Source organism: Pipra filicauda, unplaced genomic scaffold (genome assembly GCF_003945595.2).
Source record: "Pipra filicauda isolate LSUMZ 115617 unplaced genomic scaffold, ASM394559v2 scaffold367_size712859_pilon, whole genome shotgun sequence".
NCBI classification, from domain to species: domain Eukaryota; kingdom Metazoa; phylum Chordata; class Aves; order Passeriformes; family Pipridae; genus Pipra; species Pipra filicauda.
This window is the reverse complement of record NW_024104495.1, coordinates 535,542-555,357: the sequence shown is the minus strand read 5'-3', so window position 1 is coordinate 555,357 and position 19,816 is coordinate 535,542. Positions and strand designations below refer to the sequence as shown.

The 19,816-nt window shown below is 38.2% G+C and overlaps 1 long non-coding RNA gene across 2 annotated transcripts in view; it reads left to right on the top strand.

The window, feature by feature from the left end:
• LOC113992323 overlaps positions 1-18,138 on the top strand; it is a 57,281-nt gene extending 39,143 nt beyond the window's left edge. For both annotated transcript variants that reach the window (XR_003542201.2, XR_005564808.1), the window contains exons 3-5: positions 15,533-15,709; positions 16,514-16,613; positions 17,118-18,138. This is a non-coding gene — a long non-coding RNA (uncharacterized LOC113992323). The remainder of the gene's footprint in view (positions 1-15,532; positions 15,710-16,513; positions 16,614-17,117) is intronic.
• Positions 18,139-19,816: the final 1,678 nt, after the last annotated feature.

Below are 19,816 nucleotides of genomic sequence, written 5' to 3'. Positions count from 1 at the left end.
GTGTGGTCAGAAAGACACAGACAAGATTGTTTGTAGGTTTCTTTAATTAGACCAATTGAAAAAAGGGTACTTTAAAGTACACGAGCTCTTCTCCAGGCTAAGACTAATAATCTTGTAGTTTGAAGAATGCTAACCGAGCTTCAAAGGGTGTTTTCTCTCTGAAATCTCTATCTAATCCTGTATTTATTCATTACATCTTACAGCCAGGAGGGCCTAGCTGATTATTGACCCTGTCTCCTGTTCAGGGGTCCATTATATTTCATCCAGCTGTCATACAGGGCAGTGACTGGTATTTGGCCAAAGTAGGTAGTCCAGAGAGGTGTTCAGTTTTGGCAATGACCTTGGATGTTACTATTTGTAAGTGCTCTTGGTTAAGTACTCAAGTGAAGCAAGATGCCTCTGTTAAAGTGATTGGATCAAATCTACTGCTATAAGTACTTAAAAGCATTGAAAAGAGTGGTTGCAAGGGATCTCTGGAGATTTCTCATCCAACTTCTGCTTCAACTTCAAATATAGATCATGTTTCTCGGGATATTTTCTAGGAACTTGGCCTATTTCAATATACTCATTCTGAATCTGCCTGTGCTGCCAAGTACAAAATTTCATGGGGAAATTTTATATCAGACACGTTACAAAATCCAAGTGTATTGCATCCACACAGTTGTTATTGCCAACCTAACTTGTCAAATAATGAAAAGCTGCTGACTGCATTCATCATGTTTTTATCAGTAAATAAACTCTTTTTTCAGCAAAGAATCTCTTCTCTAAATTATTGTCATAAACTCTTTCATCTAAGTGTCTCTAAATTGTTTGGGGCATTGCCACGAGCTTTTGCATGAAACTTTTGCCATCAACAGATCCAAATCAAGCCTACTTTGTGGATGAGGTCTCTTTTGCTGCCTCAGTTGTGAACCTTAGCACCTCTGGCTCGTGCCTGGAAATGAAAACGTGTAAATACCTTACACTTATGCTGCTTCCAGCAGAGCCAGATCCAGGCATTTCTGAAACACTAGTGCAATGCTACTTGTATGCCACCTCTGAGAGCTGCAGGTAGCAGCTGCTTGATCAACAGGGATTTGAGGCAAATGCAGGAAGCTGTGGGAGCAAACACTGAGCCAACGTAATTGCACTTCTCTAGGTCTCATGGAAATGTAATAACTGCTTGAAGTAAAATCACTGTGTTTAAGGTTTCATCAGAACAGCCGTACTGCAAAGCTTAGTATAGTCCTCTCCATACCACCCTTTTTCTGTTGAGAGAGGAGTAAGGTGGCCTGAACAAGGCTTTAAATCTCTGTTTCAGTTCTTGGTCTCTGAGACAGATTTTGCGTCTTCATGTATAACTGCCTTTTATGACAGATCTCAGAAGGAACCACTGTAATTTTCTAGCTGGCAAGAAAAAAAATAATTTCAAGGATTTTTGAATTTTTACTGTTGCTAATTATCAACTTGCTGCAGATGCGCTAAGTAATGGGTTGCTGCTACAGCCAAGCTGACATAATAGCTATTGCTGCTAAGTCTGCTCCCTCCTCTTCCTGTCCTTGGTCTGCTGCTAGTGCACCTCTGACACCAGAGTGAGCCAGTTCACAGGGCTCAAACAAAAAGAAAAAAAATTACTGGGTTTTTTGGTTGGTTGGTTGGTTGGTTTGTCGTGTGTTTTTCTGGTTTTTTTGTTTGTTTGTTTGTTTGGGGTTTTTTTTGCTTTGGTTTGGTTTGGTTTGGTTTTGGTTTGTTTGTTTTGTTGTTTTTTGGGGTTTTTTTGAGTGTGTCTTTATTCTTTCCACTGATTTGTTTCCTTTAATTGTGAACTGGCCAGGACTTTGGTTTCACAATAATTTTGGATTGATGTAAGAGTGATATATAAAGTGAAGTTGTCAACTCCAGCTCTTCTCTGCTTATGCTCCTGCTGAATCTCACCCCACCTGTGTTGGGAGACAGATCTCAGTGCTGACCTGGAGGAAAATCATCTCCCTGCACCCTAATTTTTCTTCAAGTTGCTTTTGAGATGCTTTCTTGATATGGCTTATTACATAGCTGTACAAATACTAGGAGGAGGGGACAGGACCTCCTTTAGCTGGTAATTTCCGCTTGTCTTGGCTGAGAGGGAACGCAGAAAGGCTACTTCAGCTGCGCCCTTGTAAAAATGACATTTCACTGACACTAAAGCATTTACTCTGTATTTCTATTGAAAGTAAATTAGAACAGAATACAGCCTAATGGAAAGAAAATATATTGGATGAAAAGAGTGAATTATGGAAAAACCAGAATGTGATCCTCTTCAGAAGTTTTTTTGCTTTCGGAGAAATGGAGTTTGGCTTGAATAAGGAAAATACTCTAAAACATTCCTGCATTTTATGTTAGTTACTTTTTTTCTGGATGAAGATGCACTTTAGGATGGCACATCAAAGGGCAAATACACTATCATGAGTTGAATATCCCATTAAGAAAAAGCATTCTTCTGACTTTGTTTTCTTTCTTCTGCCCACAGCACTGAGCCAGACTGCAGGGATCGGCATGCTGCCAACAGCTGCCTCGTTCTCATAAACACACAAAGCCCCAAAAAGAGACTGAGCAAATATTTCCTATGCTAAGTGTGAAACTCCCAGCCCTTGCTGGCTCCTTTCAGCTGAATTTTGCTCTATGATTACTAAGCTGAGTGTATGAAATAAAGGCTATGTTTGCCAGCAGTTTTTTCCAATGGCCTTACCAGGGTTGCCCTTGGTAGCCATTTCTACAGTTACTCCTAAGCTTGGTTATGCTAGGCTTCAAAGCTCTCACTGCTGTTAAAAGTTATCTGAACTAAAAAGGAAAATATCTGTAACTTGTTGACTCCCACCTGTTGAAGTGGCAGTTATGTTATAACACTCTTCTTATAATTCTAGTTATAATACCTCTCTGATGTGTTTTTAAAAAATAATAATAAAAAATAATCTTGCCAAATTTTTCAAGGAATATTTTTTGCTTTAATCCTCCTTTATTTGTATGTTCATATGGTGCAAAAGAACTAGTCCAGCCTTGTACAGCATGAGGCTAATATATCATCATCATGGCTAGGCTTCACGAACGAAGATTTGGGGAGGGCTCTACCCACGTTTGTTACAAGTGCGCTGGTGGCTAAAAAGGCCAATATGAGATAGGCACGTCCAGCTGCAAAAGGCACAGCAGAAAGACTTCTTAGGTGGTATATTCTGCAAAACACGATTCTTTCTGCGTTGTCTTTTCTCCTCGAGAGTGATCCTGTGTGCTTTCTCAAAGGCTGCTGCTGAATATATCACTGGAGTTGTAAAAGTCCTGCCTATGATTTGCACATAGGGAGGTATTTAAAGCAGTGACCATACTGTTCCTCTCCTTGAGGCTTTCCAATGAAAGTCCCCATTCTAATGCTCTCAGTAAAAGACGTATTATATATCACTAGTTCTAAATGTTCTGCATATGTCGGTTTTAAACAATCATAGCTGTTCTTCTCCCCTGCTGTTGAGGATGAAACAGTATATTTATAAATTGGTATTTTCCCTCTAGTTAGTAGATATTGTGAGAATTTTGTCTCAATGTCATCTCTTTGTTGCACTGGACCATTGCTTAGGCCTGCATTTAGTCCCATCTTGATAATACAATGATGTTTAGCTCTCCCCCTCCTCCAGGACTGATATGTCTATTCTTCAGAGCATAACAGCTAAAACAATTGAGAAAATCTAGGTGTACTAGAAACACCTTAATATCTGAGTAAGATAGGAGGGTTATGAGAAGCAGGATATCCCTGCCAGCCTGGTGCTCCATCCATGTTCATATAGGAGATTTAGCCTTGCACTGCATAATGCTGTGCCTCATTCAGCCTTAGGGTTTAAAGCCTGTGATTTCAAACTAAGAAGGAGAGTGTCATAATAACATAACATTAAATGTTGGACAAATAAGATGGAAGAAATTAGTGTTTGATATCACAAAGGTACTTGTTTAAATCAAAATATATCCCACAGCTACACTCATACAGAGCAGAGATGGCAGCAGTGGTCTGCAAAAACTCTTTTGCCAGTGTGTAACATTGATAACCATTTTGTGTTTTAAGTAACCTATAACATTTAGTAAAAAAGGGAAGGCTCTGCTGTGGCAGACAAGTCATGTCAGCGTAGCGTGTGGCTTGGAGGTGCAGTTGCCACTACCCCAGCTGTGCTAGGGAGGGCAGAGCTCAGGTGGGCAGATGAAATCCTGCAGAACAGTCAGTAGGATCCTCAGCAGCGGAACCAAGACAGAGTCCTTAATTGTCCATGAAGAACAGGTGAGCATGCCAGGAGTTGAGATGTTTACTCCTTGAGCCTTATAGATGACTTTACCAGAATGTGATTGAGGCATTTCAAAGGGGACTTGTAAAGCAGTAAAAATCAGGATGCTGCATGTGGCACTCAGTGTTGCTGTATCCATTAAAACGAATCTCAGAATAAAGAATCCTACAGAAGTCTAGAGAAAGGCAGAACCTAAAAACTGGTGGGAGATAAATCTGTTGTCTCAATTATTTTTATGGTTTAGCACCTCACAACCCTCAAGGTTGGTTGTTTACACAGGTCATTACAACCTGTCATTGTGGGATGAGGGTTGTGCTGCCATCATCACCAGAGAAGGGAGTTGTGGTGCAAAAGGACTGTTTGGCATGCACATGACTATTGAAGAGTCCCATGGCAGAGCAAGTATCTTACTACAGTGTTCTACAACAGTCCCCACCATGGCCAATCTCCCTTGGCTTTTCAGTTTTTACATGCTTTTTAAAAAAATTTATTTTCTTGTGGGAGCACAGAGGATGGGCTCATGACCCTCCAGAGCTGCAAGGTCAGAGCTTCTTTCTAGAAAAGCTGATGGCAGCATAGTTTTCATGAATTGTGTAACATACGGTTGGGAAGACATTTTGGGGCATCTCAAACATAATGAGAAAGGCCAGTTCATGTGATGAGGTGACTTGTGGGGGCAGCACAAAAGCTATTGAGATTTGCTGAGTTTAAAGAAGATTTTGTTTCCTGTGCTTTGCTATCTGCTGACACAATGGGGAGGTTATTACAACTGCTGCAGAATAGATAGCTAAAGATTAGTCTGGTGGTCAAGGGAACGAGCAAAAGCAATTATTCATGAGCTCACCTTACTGTTCCTTCTGACAACTGGGAACTAAGTGTCTAGTAAAAATATAGAGAGCTGTTACCTTCTCTATATCTTTCCCTATTTCCTTGCTGTACGTGGACACTCTGACAGTTCTTCCCTGAGTTAAGTTTTTGAGCTTTAGTTGCTTTTTTAAGTTAGAGACCATCTTTGTGGAGACCTGGAATGAGCAGTTTGTGTTACATTTCCATGCTGAAGGTACTGGCACAGTTTTCCACAGCAGTTACTGGAAAATAGGAGAGACAGTGTCTTATGTCTGAGTTCCCCTGGAATTCTGTTATCAGAACTGGATCTAGGAACAGCAAGAAATACACGCATATCATTCCCTAATTTCTTTAGAAAGGGCATCTGATGGACTTGTCAGCAAAGACATTCCATGCCACCTCTGAGCAAATTGTAAATGAAGGCATGGAGAAAACTGCATTTTTCACTGTTGCAGACAATAAGGTCCATTCTGGTTCCCACTGGTCTTTCTTAAAGAGATGTTTAGCTATCTCACCGCTTCATAAGCCCCTCAGCAGCACAACTAAATGCTGAAGCAGTAGCAGATGCATGATGCACCTGGATCCAGCTCATTTACATTTGGCACTGCTTGTCTTCAGGTTTGTGATTGCTCCCAGTCCTGGTTTGAGCTTCTAGGAATTGCTGCATCAGAAATAGTTGTTGGGGGAAATAAAAGGAAAAAAATATGTGAGCAGGCCAGGAGCTTGAAATTCTTCTATTGCTACTTGCCAGAGGGAGCATAGACATCATGTAAGTCCAGAGCTGAACTTGCACCTTTGAGATTTGGGCAGTGCCCAGCAGTTCTCTATCTGTAGGAGTTGTAGCAATAAAAAAATGTAATTCTGTTACAGAACTGTGTGCAGACAAATCCCTGTTTTGCTAAAATTTTGATGTAGCAGCAAACAGTAGAGATGACAGTGCAGCTGATACTTTTCTGACTCACTAACTCCTCTTAGACATCCTATCCCCTCACAATATTTTCCTCACTAGCTGCTTCTCTCAGTCCTTATTTGCTCACTATTTGTTAGCACCAAAATACTGCCCAGCTTCAAAACCCTGAAGGGCCAAGGTTAAAATATAGACACCTGAAGATTGGAGTGCTAGGGGATCTAGGAACTAGAGGTTGCAGAAATGCTAGAGTCCCACACCTAATTAGTGGCTCGGGGACAGATTTAAAGCCCACATGCAACTGTTCATGGTCTTGTAAAAGGAGATAAGGATGCTAGTTAAATTGGGCACTACATATTTTGTGAAATGTGGGCCATGCCTTCGTGTTTGGATGATCTGAAAATTTAAGTCCCATTGATTCTGAGTGGTGGAGAACACCATGTGTCACTTGTGTGTTCTGGAAAATTGTTCCTATAGGCTATTATTTTCAGACACCCATTTCTAAAATCTCAAGCTGGAGTTGTTTAAGGTTGTTCTTTAGGCACTGTTAAGACCACAGTTTGAGCAATGATTAAAATAAAGCAGATTTTTAAGTGATTTTTAAAAGCTAAGAGTTTTAGATATTATTTATTACATTGTTCAGTTATTTCAAGAACAACAGCACATTAGTTTTTGAGTTTTTTTTTTTCTCCCCAGCAGTTGGTCCTCGTTGCCTCTGTTGTCCAAATGTAAATGGATGCAGAAATTTTCAGATGAAAGTTTATGACACAAGTGAATCCCAGTGATTGATTTTTGTTTTCCTCTGTGAAGTCTACATAATGGGAGGTGGTTTCTTATCATCGAGTAAGATCATTGAATGATTTAATGGGGGTTAAATGAAAAGTAAGAGTTTTCATACTGGTGTGATGTAAATCCTGCATCCAATTAAAGCCTCAAAGCATTTTTTAAAAGCTGTATAAAAGGTGAATCATTTCTGTAAACAGCCCTTAAAGTGAAACCCCAACACCTTTGCTGTGGGAGAAGTAATATGATCTCAAATACCTCTGCAAACAAAGAGTCCCTTTCCTTCTGCGAGCTGCTCTCTTTTTTTCAGCAGCTCAGCATGGGGTGCCAGAAAAATCATTAATGGGCCCATCTTGCACTTCTGGCTTTTCCACACCTGCGTATCACGATCTCTGCTGTAACTTTATGGACCGTGAGGAGGCAGGTTTGACGCCATGAAAGACAGGCTCAGCTAACAGCTGCAGGATGGGCAGAAAGCCAGACAGTAAAATGTAAAGAGGAGGAAGGAGAGGGATCACCTTTGAAGTTTACAAAAAAAAGCATGACTTTGACCACTTCCTTTTTTAATTAGCTGTCTCAGGTACATTGAGCTACCAGTTTGAGTGGAAACTGGTGGGGGTTTGTTGGAAATGCTGAAGGTAATACTATAAGGGTTTAATCTCAATGTGATTTATGTTTTTAACCTTTTTTGTTGGTTTTTTTTGTTTGGTTGGTTGGTTTTTTTGTTTGGTTTTTGTTTGTTTGTTTGTTGTTTTGGGGGTTTTTTTGTTAACTTTAACATCCTAGCACATTGTCAGGGAAAAGAGCTTATTCTGTTTGGCCTGAACTACAGCTAAAATCTGTGTCTTGCAAGTGTGAAAAACCACATTAAAGCTATGTTGAAAGGTAGAATTTTGATCCTATTCTAGCCAGGAAATTGATGATTACCACTCCAATAGCAACCAGGACACACCTCTGGGACATACAGGTAGAATTTTCTTTGTATATGTGTATAGTATTAACTTTTGGTCAATATCCATGCTAGCACCAGGAGGTTGCTTTTGATTTGTTTTACTGTAGCTGAAAGCCGAATTGGAGGGATCCTGCAGAGGCATTGCAGTTGCTGCAGGAACCAAACTTTCCTGTGCCCTCAATAGGCCAAAAGTTCGCTTTGAACCATTAAGTCCCTATTCCTGTCTATGCATGTTAAAGCATATTCAGGGAGAAAATGCAAACTGTTGTCATCCATATAGGAACTATACATATTTAATTTACAAGACTGTAAATTAAGAGTAAGTATTTTGATGTTAATAATCTTTGTTAGGGTCAGATCCTTATAGTAGAAGTGTTTTTCCTAAGATATAGTTTTGTGACTGAAAAGGCTTACCCCTAAAAGTCCTTTAAGGATAAGGAAATCTGTTTGTGCCTGCAGAGCGATGTATAATTATTGATATTAAAAGAAGTGTTTCTTGTAAGGAGGATTCAAATTGTTTGCATGTTCTTGCAATGCAATGATAGTGATACTTCACAGTAGGTATTACAAAACTTAAATACTCGAAACATTTTCCATTTCTCCTGCTGCAAATTTGGCAAAGGCATTGTCCAAATGGAAGGCTGCCTCAGAAAATTAGTTTCAGAATTTACTGGAGATACAAAAATCCTTCAGACTGAATGGGAAAAAAATCAACATAGTTTTCTACTGTCCTGCTATAAAGTGCAGAGTGATCTCACAGTAAAGTCCCAGGGTGCAGTATCAATGATGTGAGATTTCGTTGTGATTTGTAACTGCAACAGGCCTGAGTCTGTTCTCTGCATGAAAGAAAAAAAAAAAAAAGAAAAAGTAACATTGGATATTACTATAAATCTGCCAAATTCAGGTGGGAATTCAGCTTTATACAGGAGTTGAATCCATTCTAGTGTGCCAGTGTGTTTTAAAAGCTCCAAAAAAGAGGTAAAATGGGGCACCAAACTGTGTATTATGTTTTACACGTATGATTTGAATAAATTAAAAAATATTCTTGGAGTAATTATTCTCTTGTGATGTTTTTCATACAATGATTTTAAGCAGAAAAATAAAAAGAATGTTTAGACTCTGGTTGAGAAGCTGTAGTTGAAATATATAATTTTATATATCATAACATTTATTTAACCTGGTCTATGCTATTATTTAATTTATTTTTACAGAGTCTATTTTTAGTATTCTAGTAAATTTGTCTGTCATGCCTTGGTGTTTTTTCTGTCTCTGGACATAAGATTTAACAGAAAAGCATACTAGAGAGCTTGCAAACAGGTGGTTCCCTATAGCTGAAACACTTCCCACTATAGGAGTGTTGATTTTATTTTTTAAGATCAGGTACTGTAGACAGACTTCATGGTGTTTTCGGAAGTAATTTCTGTAGACTAATGGCCCCAAAAAAGTCTGTCTAGTATTTATGGCTTGTTGCACTCTTTGCTTAGTTAAGCATGAGACAAAAATTGTTTCCCAATATCATATGACAATAACACATTATGAACACCTTTGTAGAGGATGGTAGAATACAGGTAAATTGACAGCACAGGACATAAGCTTTTTGTTTTATTTTTATGAAAACCTTGAAAAACTTGCACATTTTTTGAAGGGACTGGATCTTGGGAAATACTATTAACTGGAAAATTTTAGACTTACTTGGTTATTAAAGAACTGGAAAGTTCTTGTCTTCTAAAGAAAAGACAATCTAATCCACTTGCCTGCCCAGTGCAGCCTCAGATAATATACACTCTATCTTTGATAGATATTTATCTAACTTTTTCTCAGGGATCCACTCTCCTGTCAAACTTGGTCCAGAGCCTCCCCTTTCCTTACCATAAAAATGTATTTCTCAGCCTGGAACCTTAACCTTCTTCCTGCAACTGAAGCCCATTCCTTCTTTTCCCCCCCCCCATTTCCCCCCAATAACTAAATGAATAGAAAGAACCCTGTCAATTCCTTTCCACAGGTTTGAAGATCATAGTGTGTTCAGTCTTTTCTTTTTAAGCTAACAAACACCATTTTAATGAACTGCATTTTCTAAAGCTCTATTCACCTTCATTGTTCTCTTCAGCTGTTCTGTGTCCCTCTTGAAGCTGAATGTAGTACTCCCTTGAAGATGTAACACAGCATATAATTGAATTATTATGTGTTGTGATTTCCAGCCTGGACTTAGGCTTCTAGTTCCTCTTGCAGTGTTTTGGATTTGCTAAGCTTGCTATCCTCCAGCTTTCAGCTCAGACTCTAACCAGCTGCTTTGTGTCTTTTCTTCATGTGGTGCATTATTCCTGTGTGCACTGTCTTGCATTTGTCTGTGCTGGATAGCCTGCCACTGCTTCAGACCACACTTTCAATTTGTGCAAATCACTTTGTATTCTAAACCCAGCTTCCTGGTAGTCTATTCCCACTTGGTGTCATCCACAGGTTTAATAAAATCATCCACTACTCTGTCACTGCATGATGTATTATGGAGTCTAAGATAATACAGGAGGAATATAAATAGAGTTTTTCGAAAGGATTAAAGCTGTGTCTAGTGGTTCTGATAATGGTCCTTGGAATACAAAATCAGAAGCCTGAATGATGAAGTGAATGGATGTACAAGGACTTATGGTCTGGAAAAGGAGTTGTGAAGTAATAGGATAAAAAGCAACAAGATCTGTCTTCCTGATAGAAACATACCCCCACTTCCCAATAATGTAGTAGCATGTCTGTGACAGAACTAAACATTGAATTGGAGATCACAGAAATAATTCTTCTGATGAGGCTAGGCTGTTTTCCCATGTGTCTTTGTTTCAAGTGATTTATGAATGTCACCAGAGTAGTCTAACCCCTGCCACAGTTCTCCTCTTTACACGGCGTTAGAAATTGGATGATGGCTATGTTGTCCTTACTAGCCTTTTTTTTGTACTGACGTAAAAGAGAATCTCTGTAAGCCACCACCAGGTGAACCATGACTGAAGTTGTGAGTAATTTTCTGCTCTCAGGAAAGTAGACCTGAGTTCTGTGATGTCTGGATCAGAGAGATTACTTTTCATAAAGGGCTCTAGAAATACATTTATTATTTTTTTGGTACCTTGCAGCCCAAGCAACATGGGGGTCACTAAGTCCTACAAGTTAAGGAGAGAGCAGGTTGGTTTGGATCTGGGGTCTGCCCAGGAATTCCACCGAGTCATGGAGATGTAGGGGGGGAAAGATAAAACTTCACATCAGCACTGAATGAGTGCTATAGCGGACTGTAAGCCACCATGCTGTTTCACAGTGTAATGCTTTTGAATGAGCCTTCACATGGGTTCTTCTTTTTAAAACCTGAACTGTTACCAAATTTTTTCTCAAGGTAAGAATGGTGAGGCCTCAGTGGAAGAAGGTGGAGTATTTCACATTGAAACAGTTGACAGCCTGCAGTTCTTGTTTGTCCTATTAAGCTCACATTTTGCTATTTCTATTTCATGCTAAAACTGGATTTAGGATTATGTCCCACAGCTGAGGCTTTCTGGGCCCTCCGAATTGCAGAGAAGACCTGAAGAGCCTTGGAAGGAGATGAGTTCTGCCAGAAAATCTTCACAACATCTCTCCATTATCCATGCTTTCTCCTCTCTCACCTCCCAAAAACCAAGTTTATTTGAACTCTTGTAATCAGATCTGTCTCGGAGAACAGCCAAAGTGTCAAGGTTTCAAAGGGAAATTCATAAAAGTCAAGAGCAAGTAGAGACTTAAAGGGGCAAAAGGGAAGTCGAAAAAAAAGAAAAGCTGGTCTTTATCATGGTAATAGTAATGAAGCCAAGCTGAAAAAGCCCAGACGGGGCTGAGTTACTGTACTGTAAACTGCTTCCCGCCGCTGGGCTTCACTCGGCAGCATCCCCGAACGGATTAGGGAACCACGGAGCCTCTCTGGTTACCAAGCCTTGGGACTTCTGTCACTGGGGCATTTCTAGTTCTCACTCTGAGTACTGATGAAGCAGGAAAGACTAAAGAAGTAAACCGATTACTGCTTGCAGGTGGGGAGCGTTTGGGTGGGGAAAATAATATTTCTCTTGCTGGAGAGCCTCACCGCAGGGGGCTGAGTACCCTCACAGCCTGATGGCTTCTGTGCCAGCTGGGCGCTCAGCAGCCTGTAGGAGGTAGCACTCAGGTTTCCCTTCCTGGCCCTCTTTCTCCAAGTCTACAATCCGACTTTGTGCTTGGGAACATGCTGGAGATGAGCGTGGGTGCTGATCCAGAAGCAGTCGGTGGAAAATGATTTCTTAGCCCGGGCCCTAGCAGCACAGGAGACCCCATCCCTGTGAAGCTGCCGTGCAATTTCCCTGCCTCTGTGCATGCATATCCCCCCTGGGGCATCCAGTCCTTCACGGGTGCAATCAAGCTTCTAATCAATTAGGCAAATTGACTGCTGGGGTGAGCTATTTCCTACTCCTGGTAACAAAACTGGGTTAACTCCGTATTTCCCAGGAGCTCCGGTCCTTCCCACCTTAGTTTTTTTTCAGAGGCTTGAAGGACTAAATTATGAAAAAGCAGAGTAAATGTGGACATGCTCTGTTACTGCAGAAAGCAAAATAATTTAGCTAAATGTGGAAGGATTTTGGTGACCCTTTAAAAAAGTATATTAATTTGGATTCAAAGGGACAAATATTCCAGTTAAGCAGGTATGGGAGCACTTGCTCTTTAAATCCCAGTCAACCAAAGACAGAGTGCACATGAGCAGACTCACAATTACTCACACTGATACTCATGCTGTATGTATTTAAATTTGTAGGTGCCACAAGCGGATATGACATGCCACTTAACAAATACAACTTCAAAAGTCCTTAGGACAGAAGTTCCAGATGAAAGTTAAGCTGCACTTTCCCTCTCTGTTGTTCTTCATAGCAGGGATTTATTTTTACTAGGCTCTGCAAGGAGCTCTGCATAAACATGTCACTGAAGTCCCAAAGACTACACATAGGTGCAGGCATATTGGAGATGAGGGCTGCATGATGTTACATCTGTTTTCCTTAAATATTATTTTACATATACCAGACTATTGGTTTCACAAATCATTTCCAAAGATGTTGCCAGGATACACTGTTCTGTCTGACTTCATTTGCTGTTTCGGGAGTTTTTTCACTACAACTTCTTGCCTGGTGTTACATATGGGACAGAAAAGACATCCCCCACAGTGCTGGAATCAGTTGCTTTCAGCGTGTAGCTGAGCAGCCCACCAAGCATATGCCCCTGCTGTTGTTTCTGTACAGTCCTACCAGTTGCTTTAGCCTCACTCTACTGGAACACAGAATGCTGAAGGTGTTGTATAATGAGTCACCCACACCAATATTTTATAAATTGAAAGTGGACCCTGCAATAAGAATGATTCCTGAAATCTTCTGAAGCCAGCTTCATAGCCTTAGCTTACAGTTGGTCCTCAAGTCACTGAAAAATTTTAGACATCAGATAACTCTTATAGAAATAGAATAACTTTGTTGGGTGTTTTTTGCTAGATTTGCTTCCTGCGTGAGGCAAGAAAGCCACTGAATTTCCAGAAGAACCAAATAAAGAACTCGATGAATTTACCATCATACATGTATAAAAATTAAAGATTGCTGAGATTAAAATTTGGTACTCAAAGTCGTTAGTGTCAATTTGTCTATTCATTGTAAATTACATGTAAATATGCATTCCATAGATGAGGGATATGGTCACACAATAAAATAATGAAAAGCAGAGAGTGTTAGTGACAAGTCATATATATAATACAAAAATTGTATTTTATAAAGAATATTACATCCTCTACAGCTATTCCAGTATGGTAGAAAACTATGAATAAACCAAAAGTTTAATACTTTGGGCTTGCTTGTTTGTTTGTTGTTTTGTTGGTTTGGTTTGGGTTTTGGATTTATTTTGGTTTGGTTTGGTGTGGTTTTTTGTTGTTTTTTTTTTGTTATCACATTTCTGAGTTTAATGCAAGGCTTCATGAAATGAGTTAAAGGCAAAGGAATTTCAGGATGTCATTAGATGTCAAGTGTTATACAATATTATGCAATGTTTACCTCCTAGTTGATTCAAATATGAAAATTTCTTTAAGTAAGCTCATTTTATAATAATCACAGTTTATAATAATTACACTGTCTAATTTTTTTTTTTTTTACTTACAGTACAGAACCTCTAAAAAGAGTATGAAATATTCCCAACATGACAGGCACTTTTTTTATTTGCACCATATGTATGATCTTGAATATCGGTATGGAGTCGGAGGGTGGGTGTCTAAAGTAAAATTAACTTTCCAGTGAAAGCTTGTAGCAGGCAAATGAGTGATATGTACCAGAGGCACAGAGCTCACACAAGAAAACCTTTTAAAGCACTCTGCAGTTTGGTATAACTGGCATAAAGTCGAGTTCAGGATTGAGGTAGCAGAAATCTGGTAATCTCAAGTGCTAGTTTGTGGGCAGACACGGACTGTAGCATGAATGTCATCTAGCACTTTTAACTTCTTGTTCTCATGAGAGCTAAAACTAACCAGAATTTTTATTTTAAAGGTTTTTTTAAAAATTATGTCTCTGGTAGATAAATGGCAAATCTGCCCAGAAGACTGAAGGAGCAGAAGTTCACATCTTCTGTTTTCAACCTCTCCCTGTTCTGCATGAGGTTTTATTTAAATAAAATGAATTCAAAGAAATTAGCTGCAATAGTTCTTGGATGTACATTTCATGTTTTTGTTACCCTACAGCTTATAAGTGTTTATTAACCATAAAAAGGAAAGACTGATTTTTTTTCCTAGATCTTCTGGGCTTTAAAAATGGAGTTTAATATCTATTTATATTTAATATCTACAAATAAGCCTTTCAAGCAAATGCCATGAGGATGTTTGTAGAACACCAGTTTGCAGGTATAACTCCAGAAGTATAGTAAGATCAGGAGTAAGCTTTTAGTTTTATAGTACACCATAAAAGGGAATTCTGAATATTTACTATTAATAAGATACATGAAAGCCAAAGTGAAAATCTGAGAGTAAAGACCCGTTTTGTTTGAAATTAATTTCTGATTCCTTTGATATATGAATGACAAACATTTGGCTAAAATAAGAACCATTATTGCAAGAAATAGAATAAAATTAAGTAAGAAAGAAATATTTCCCTCACTTAGCTAATATTTTACTGAAAAGTCTCAAAACCAGCAAAACCCATGAATGGATTATAATAATCTCAGACTGTGGGACATTCTCTCTGAATTCAGGGATGTACAGTTCTTCTTAAGAAGCAAAACTTTTTAATACTGTTCTTTCACAGGCTTCTTTTGCATGATCCCTCTAATTACTTCCTTGTACAGTGTATTTAACAAGCAGTGTAACTGTTACTCTGGTAGAGGAAACACACATAAAATAATAGTTAATTTTGACAGCATTTTTCTTACTTGTTTTTAAGTACCTACTTTAAACATCTAATCTTCTCCCTATCTCAGCTGTCCTCTGTCACTCATGAAGAAGCAGAATTTCACCAAATTTGAGTTAGCCATGAACCTCACTCCCCATGCTAACTGGCAGAAATACACTTTCTTATTCTTTCAAAAATTCAGTCTAAAACTGTTGTCAAGGCTCAAAGGTAATAAATAGTTCTAGTTACTAACAGAAGTGATCAAAAGCTTGAAAGATGCATTAGTTTCTGAGCATCGTCATATTTGATGGCTTTTAGCTGTATTCAGTATTCTGCTGTGAGGGTACAGAATGGTTTTTTGTTACTTAAAATAATTTTGTGTTTCTTTTATTCCAAGGTGGATTATTTATTTCCAAGAGAACATCATAAATCACCAGGTGTCACTGAGAAAGTGATGGAGAATACACAATTCCAGTTTTGGACAGAAAGAATCTGTCCAACACTGCAAGAGATCTTTCAAAGCATGCAAAGTTTTCTATGAATTGAGAAATGAAGACAATGGGGTCACAGAAACGTGAGTATATTTTCTCTGCATAATGATTGGAATCAGCATATTTCCTAGATCGCAGTCACTCTTGCAGGAAGTTCTATTTAACTTTATTTCTACAAGAGTAATAGTAGTTCCTGTGAGTAAAATGCCTATGTTCTTTCATTCTCTGACTGAAAGCAGAAACCTGATTTATAATAAACAGTAAGGTCTCCAAAGCCTTTTTCTTTTTGTAACTGTGATTCAGAACAATGCAGTTCTGAAAGTAATCACACATTCAAATACAAGTAGGTGTGAGCTTTCAAATATACTGAAAGTGAATATTCAGAACATCACATCCTGGTGTTTGCTTCTGATGTTAAAAACCTGCTGTGCCAACCAGGATGCATGTTTTCAAAAGTCTATAACTGTGTTATTTTGAAGCCAGATTTCTTCAAACAGAACAAGGCACATATTTACCTTCCAGGGATTTGTGCCATTTGTGCCAACTTTGGCACCTTTAAAAGAAACTGATTTTGAGTTTCCTTGAATGCAGAAGTACATGCAAATAAAATTTTCACAGCTCATTTTTAGATAAATTTAGGTATTCTGAGTAACATTTTACTAATGGTTTCTTTTCAGTTGAGGACAGAAAGGTTTGATATAGTCCTACCAGAGAAGAGATGTTCCAAATAAATGAAGAGACAGAAATTAATTTATTACTATAGAAAATGTATATCTAACCTAATTATTTTGCAAATATAGCACTATGCCATAAACATTTAAATTAGGTCTATGAAATTAATTGTTTATAGCAAGCCTTTTCAGAGGAGTTTTTCTTGTATCTTGCAGTCCAGGGCATCAGAAATCCAGTGCCAGAGCAGTAGCCCCACAAGAAATAAATCCTGCGCTTCTGACTCTTCAAGACATGTCTCTGAAGCATCTAGTGCTGGTACGTTGCTCCTCACTTATTCTACAACATCAGTTCCATAAATCTGTTGTACCAACTTGGGAGGCTTTGTCTAATTTGAAGGCAGGTCTGGGTTTCATTTTGCACTCAATTCTGAAGGCAGCAACACAGAGAGACTTCAACTCTACTGCTCTAATAGGCATGCATATGTTGTTATTAATACTTTCCCCCTAAAATATAGTGTTAGGAACTTTAAAAGTACAGTTTTTAGGGATCTGAAAGAGTAGATCTAATGAAAAATGAGAATGCCTGAATTTTAAAACACATTCTCCTTCCTAAAAAAAGAAAAGTAAAATTTAGTACCACCCAAAGAGGAAATCTCAAGATTTCTGGCAATAGAAAAGCTGCATTTTGACTTGAAAACTAAAAAAAGTCCCTCGACTAAAATACTGATGTTCTTGGCTCAGTTTTCATTATTTGCATTCCTTGTAAGGACACCAAGTGTTCTGGGTCAGCTTAGTGTTAACCTGTATTCTTCTGACACAGGGGTGCTGTAACTCACATGGAAAGAGAAGCATGGACTACCTCTGTCAGGGTCCCACATCAACCCAGCCTCCTGAGCTACACTCACTCATGAATTCTCCAGTCACCAGAGGAGAGACTTCCTTGCATCACACGTAAATACAGTATGTGCGGTCCAGCCAAGGGAGCCCCATTAGAAATAAGCCACCATCCTTCTGTGGAATCTGGCTCAAAGGTGACCAGGTGTTGTACTTGGCTCCAAATATTTAGACTCTTTTAACAAACGGTACTATTTGGACTCAGATTTGACTTAAAACCATATAATTTTTGCATCAGTTTTTCCAGTTGAAATTATACATGTTCTATGAAAATGCTTTCTTCTGTAAATACTGCATTTTTCTCCCTCCTTAAGTAGCAAAGTACTAAAGTATTTTTCAAGAAGCTGATATAACTACAGTGATGATATATCTCTCATTAAGAACTGATACTATTAATTTACATGGCTTCATTTTTCTGTGTAATGGTGAACATTTGTTTGGGTTTTTTTAACTCTAAGTAGCTAAATAAAGACTTACTCCTTGGACTAATGCAGATAAAGAAGCAGTCTCTTAATCTGGAAAGGAATTACTAGAATGTAGAAGCAAGAAATTACCTTTGTATAATTTCTCAAAAAGCTACATAGGTACAGATTATCTGTAAATACTTGGAAGTTTTGGTATTAACAACCATTCTGGTGCTGCATGAAGACAAGAATTTTTGCCACTGTTTTTCTTCCTCTTCTATAACAAATCTGTGAAGTAATTTTTCAGAATGGTTGGTATTACTGCAACTCAAAGCTTAAAGATACTATAATGAAACTTGAATTTCTCCATTTGTGCTAATACACTTACAGTAGTGAAAACCACAACCAGCAATTTTTGCTTTATTTTGTACTACAATTAAGTTGGATGAAAATGTTTTCCAATGTAAGACCTTCCAAGTGCCACTATGTACAAGTAACTAAACTGAATATGAATCAATAAATTGATCTTCCCAGGAAACAGTATAATAAGTGTATTCAGAAGTCTGTTCATATTCTTGGTTTTTGAAGAAAATTAGTTTTCAGTTTTGTTTTATGGAAGTCTTCATATCTCACACTCTCAGTAACTGCTCAGAGAACTAAAGACACCACAGATTAACGTAGCAGAGACAAGACCCTCAGCTGTATGAGAGAACACAATTCTTGCAATGGAAGAGGTGTGAACACTTTAAAGAATCACAGATGGTCAGTGAAGAAGAAAAAACCTCTCATAGATGGATCACTAACTATTTTAAACTAGAAATATTGACTGAAAGCTTGGAGTTTCAACAAAATGAGAAACTTAATCATTCACAATGCAGAAAGAAATATGTAAACATCAGAAAGTTGTGCAAGATAAAACACCCAAATTTTATATATGTAAAAATTGGTTCCCTGGCTCTTTAGAACATGAAAGGGACAGGCAAAATATTTTTCCTGTCACAACTGAAAATTGCAAGACAAATGTATCCAGATATGTAAACTGCTTTCCTAATCCATGAGAACTGACTGGCCAACTCTTTGTTTGTTTACACATGGGTGAAGTCAAAGTGCCAGCAACTTACCCACAACTAGTGGAAGAAATACCCTAAGGAAGTTATTCCAAGACCATGTATTAGGGGCCACTGCTAAGTAAGCAAGCTTTTGGAGGGTATTTATCACACTGCAACCATGCAGAAGAGATTGGTTTTAAGGCTTGAACACCCTATTTACTAGCAGGGACAGGGATGAATATGTAACTTCGTTGCAGAAAAAGGAATCTAGAGAACAAGTTTGTTTCTTACTTCCAGAACTGGCTGCTGGTTTTGTATATCTTACACAGAACACAACATGCCTTAAAACAGAGCAACTGAAATGGTAAATGTGTGAAAAGTAAAGTGAGCGATGAGACTTCACAAAAAGGAAAAAAGGAAACTGGTCAGCCTGCTTTGCAAGAACATGACTATTCCAATAAGCAATTCATGTTCCCAAGAGGAATCTTCCTGAATTTGATACTGTTCTTTTTTTTTCCAGACTCAATCAATAAATTGATGTTTAATCCATTTTTATAACTGAAAATTCAGAGTTTAACCCCATTCACACCAAGATAGCTTCATTTCCAGCTACCAATTTCAGAGTTCCAAGTACAGCAGATAAAGAACTGAAAAAAAAGTTCATCTATGACCAGTGAAGAAAGTTTTCCAACCTTCACTAACCTCTTAAAATAAACTTAAAAAAGAAACCAAAAGTTTTAGCAAAATAAAGTGTCCTGTTTCTTTGCCTTATTCTCCAGGCAATAAGCCAGGGGATAAAAGTGCTATTTACAACAGACATGCAAACTTACAAAAGAAATTAGTAAAGACACATTTTGTTGAAGGCACCTAAAATCCAGAACAAAGGTTTTAAGATTTTTAAATGGTGTATTTCTGCACTTAACTGGTAATAAAACTGGCTACTAATTGTTAGGCCCAAGAATTATATGAGAGGGACCATTAACATGTTGTTCTGTTTTTGAAGTATCTGTCTGCATTAACATAGGGCATTGTAGTGCAGATTACATTGAAATGCTGACTACTCTGCTGTAATATTGCTAGGAGGAAAACATTCAGTCCTACAGCAAAGAACTGATATTAGTTAACTTAGAAAAGATAAGTATTGCTCTGTTTCTGATATTTTAGATGGTCTA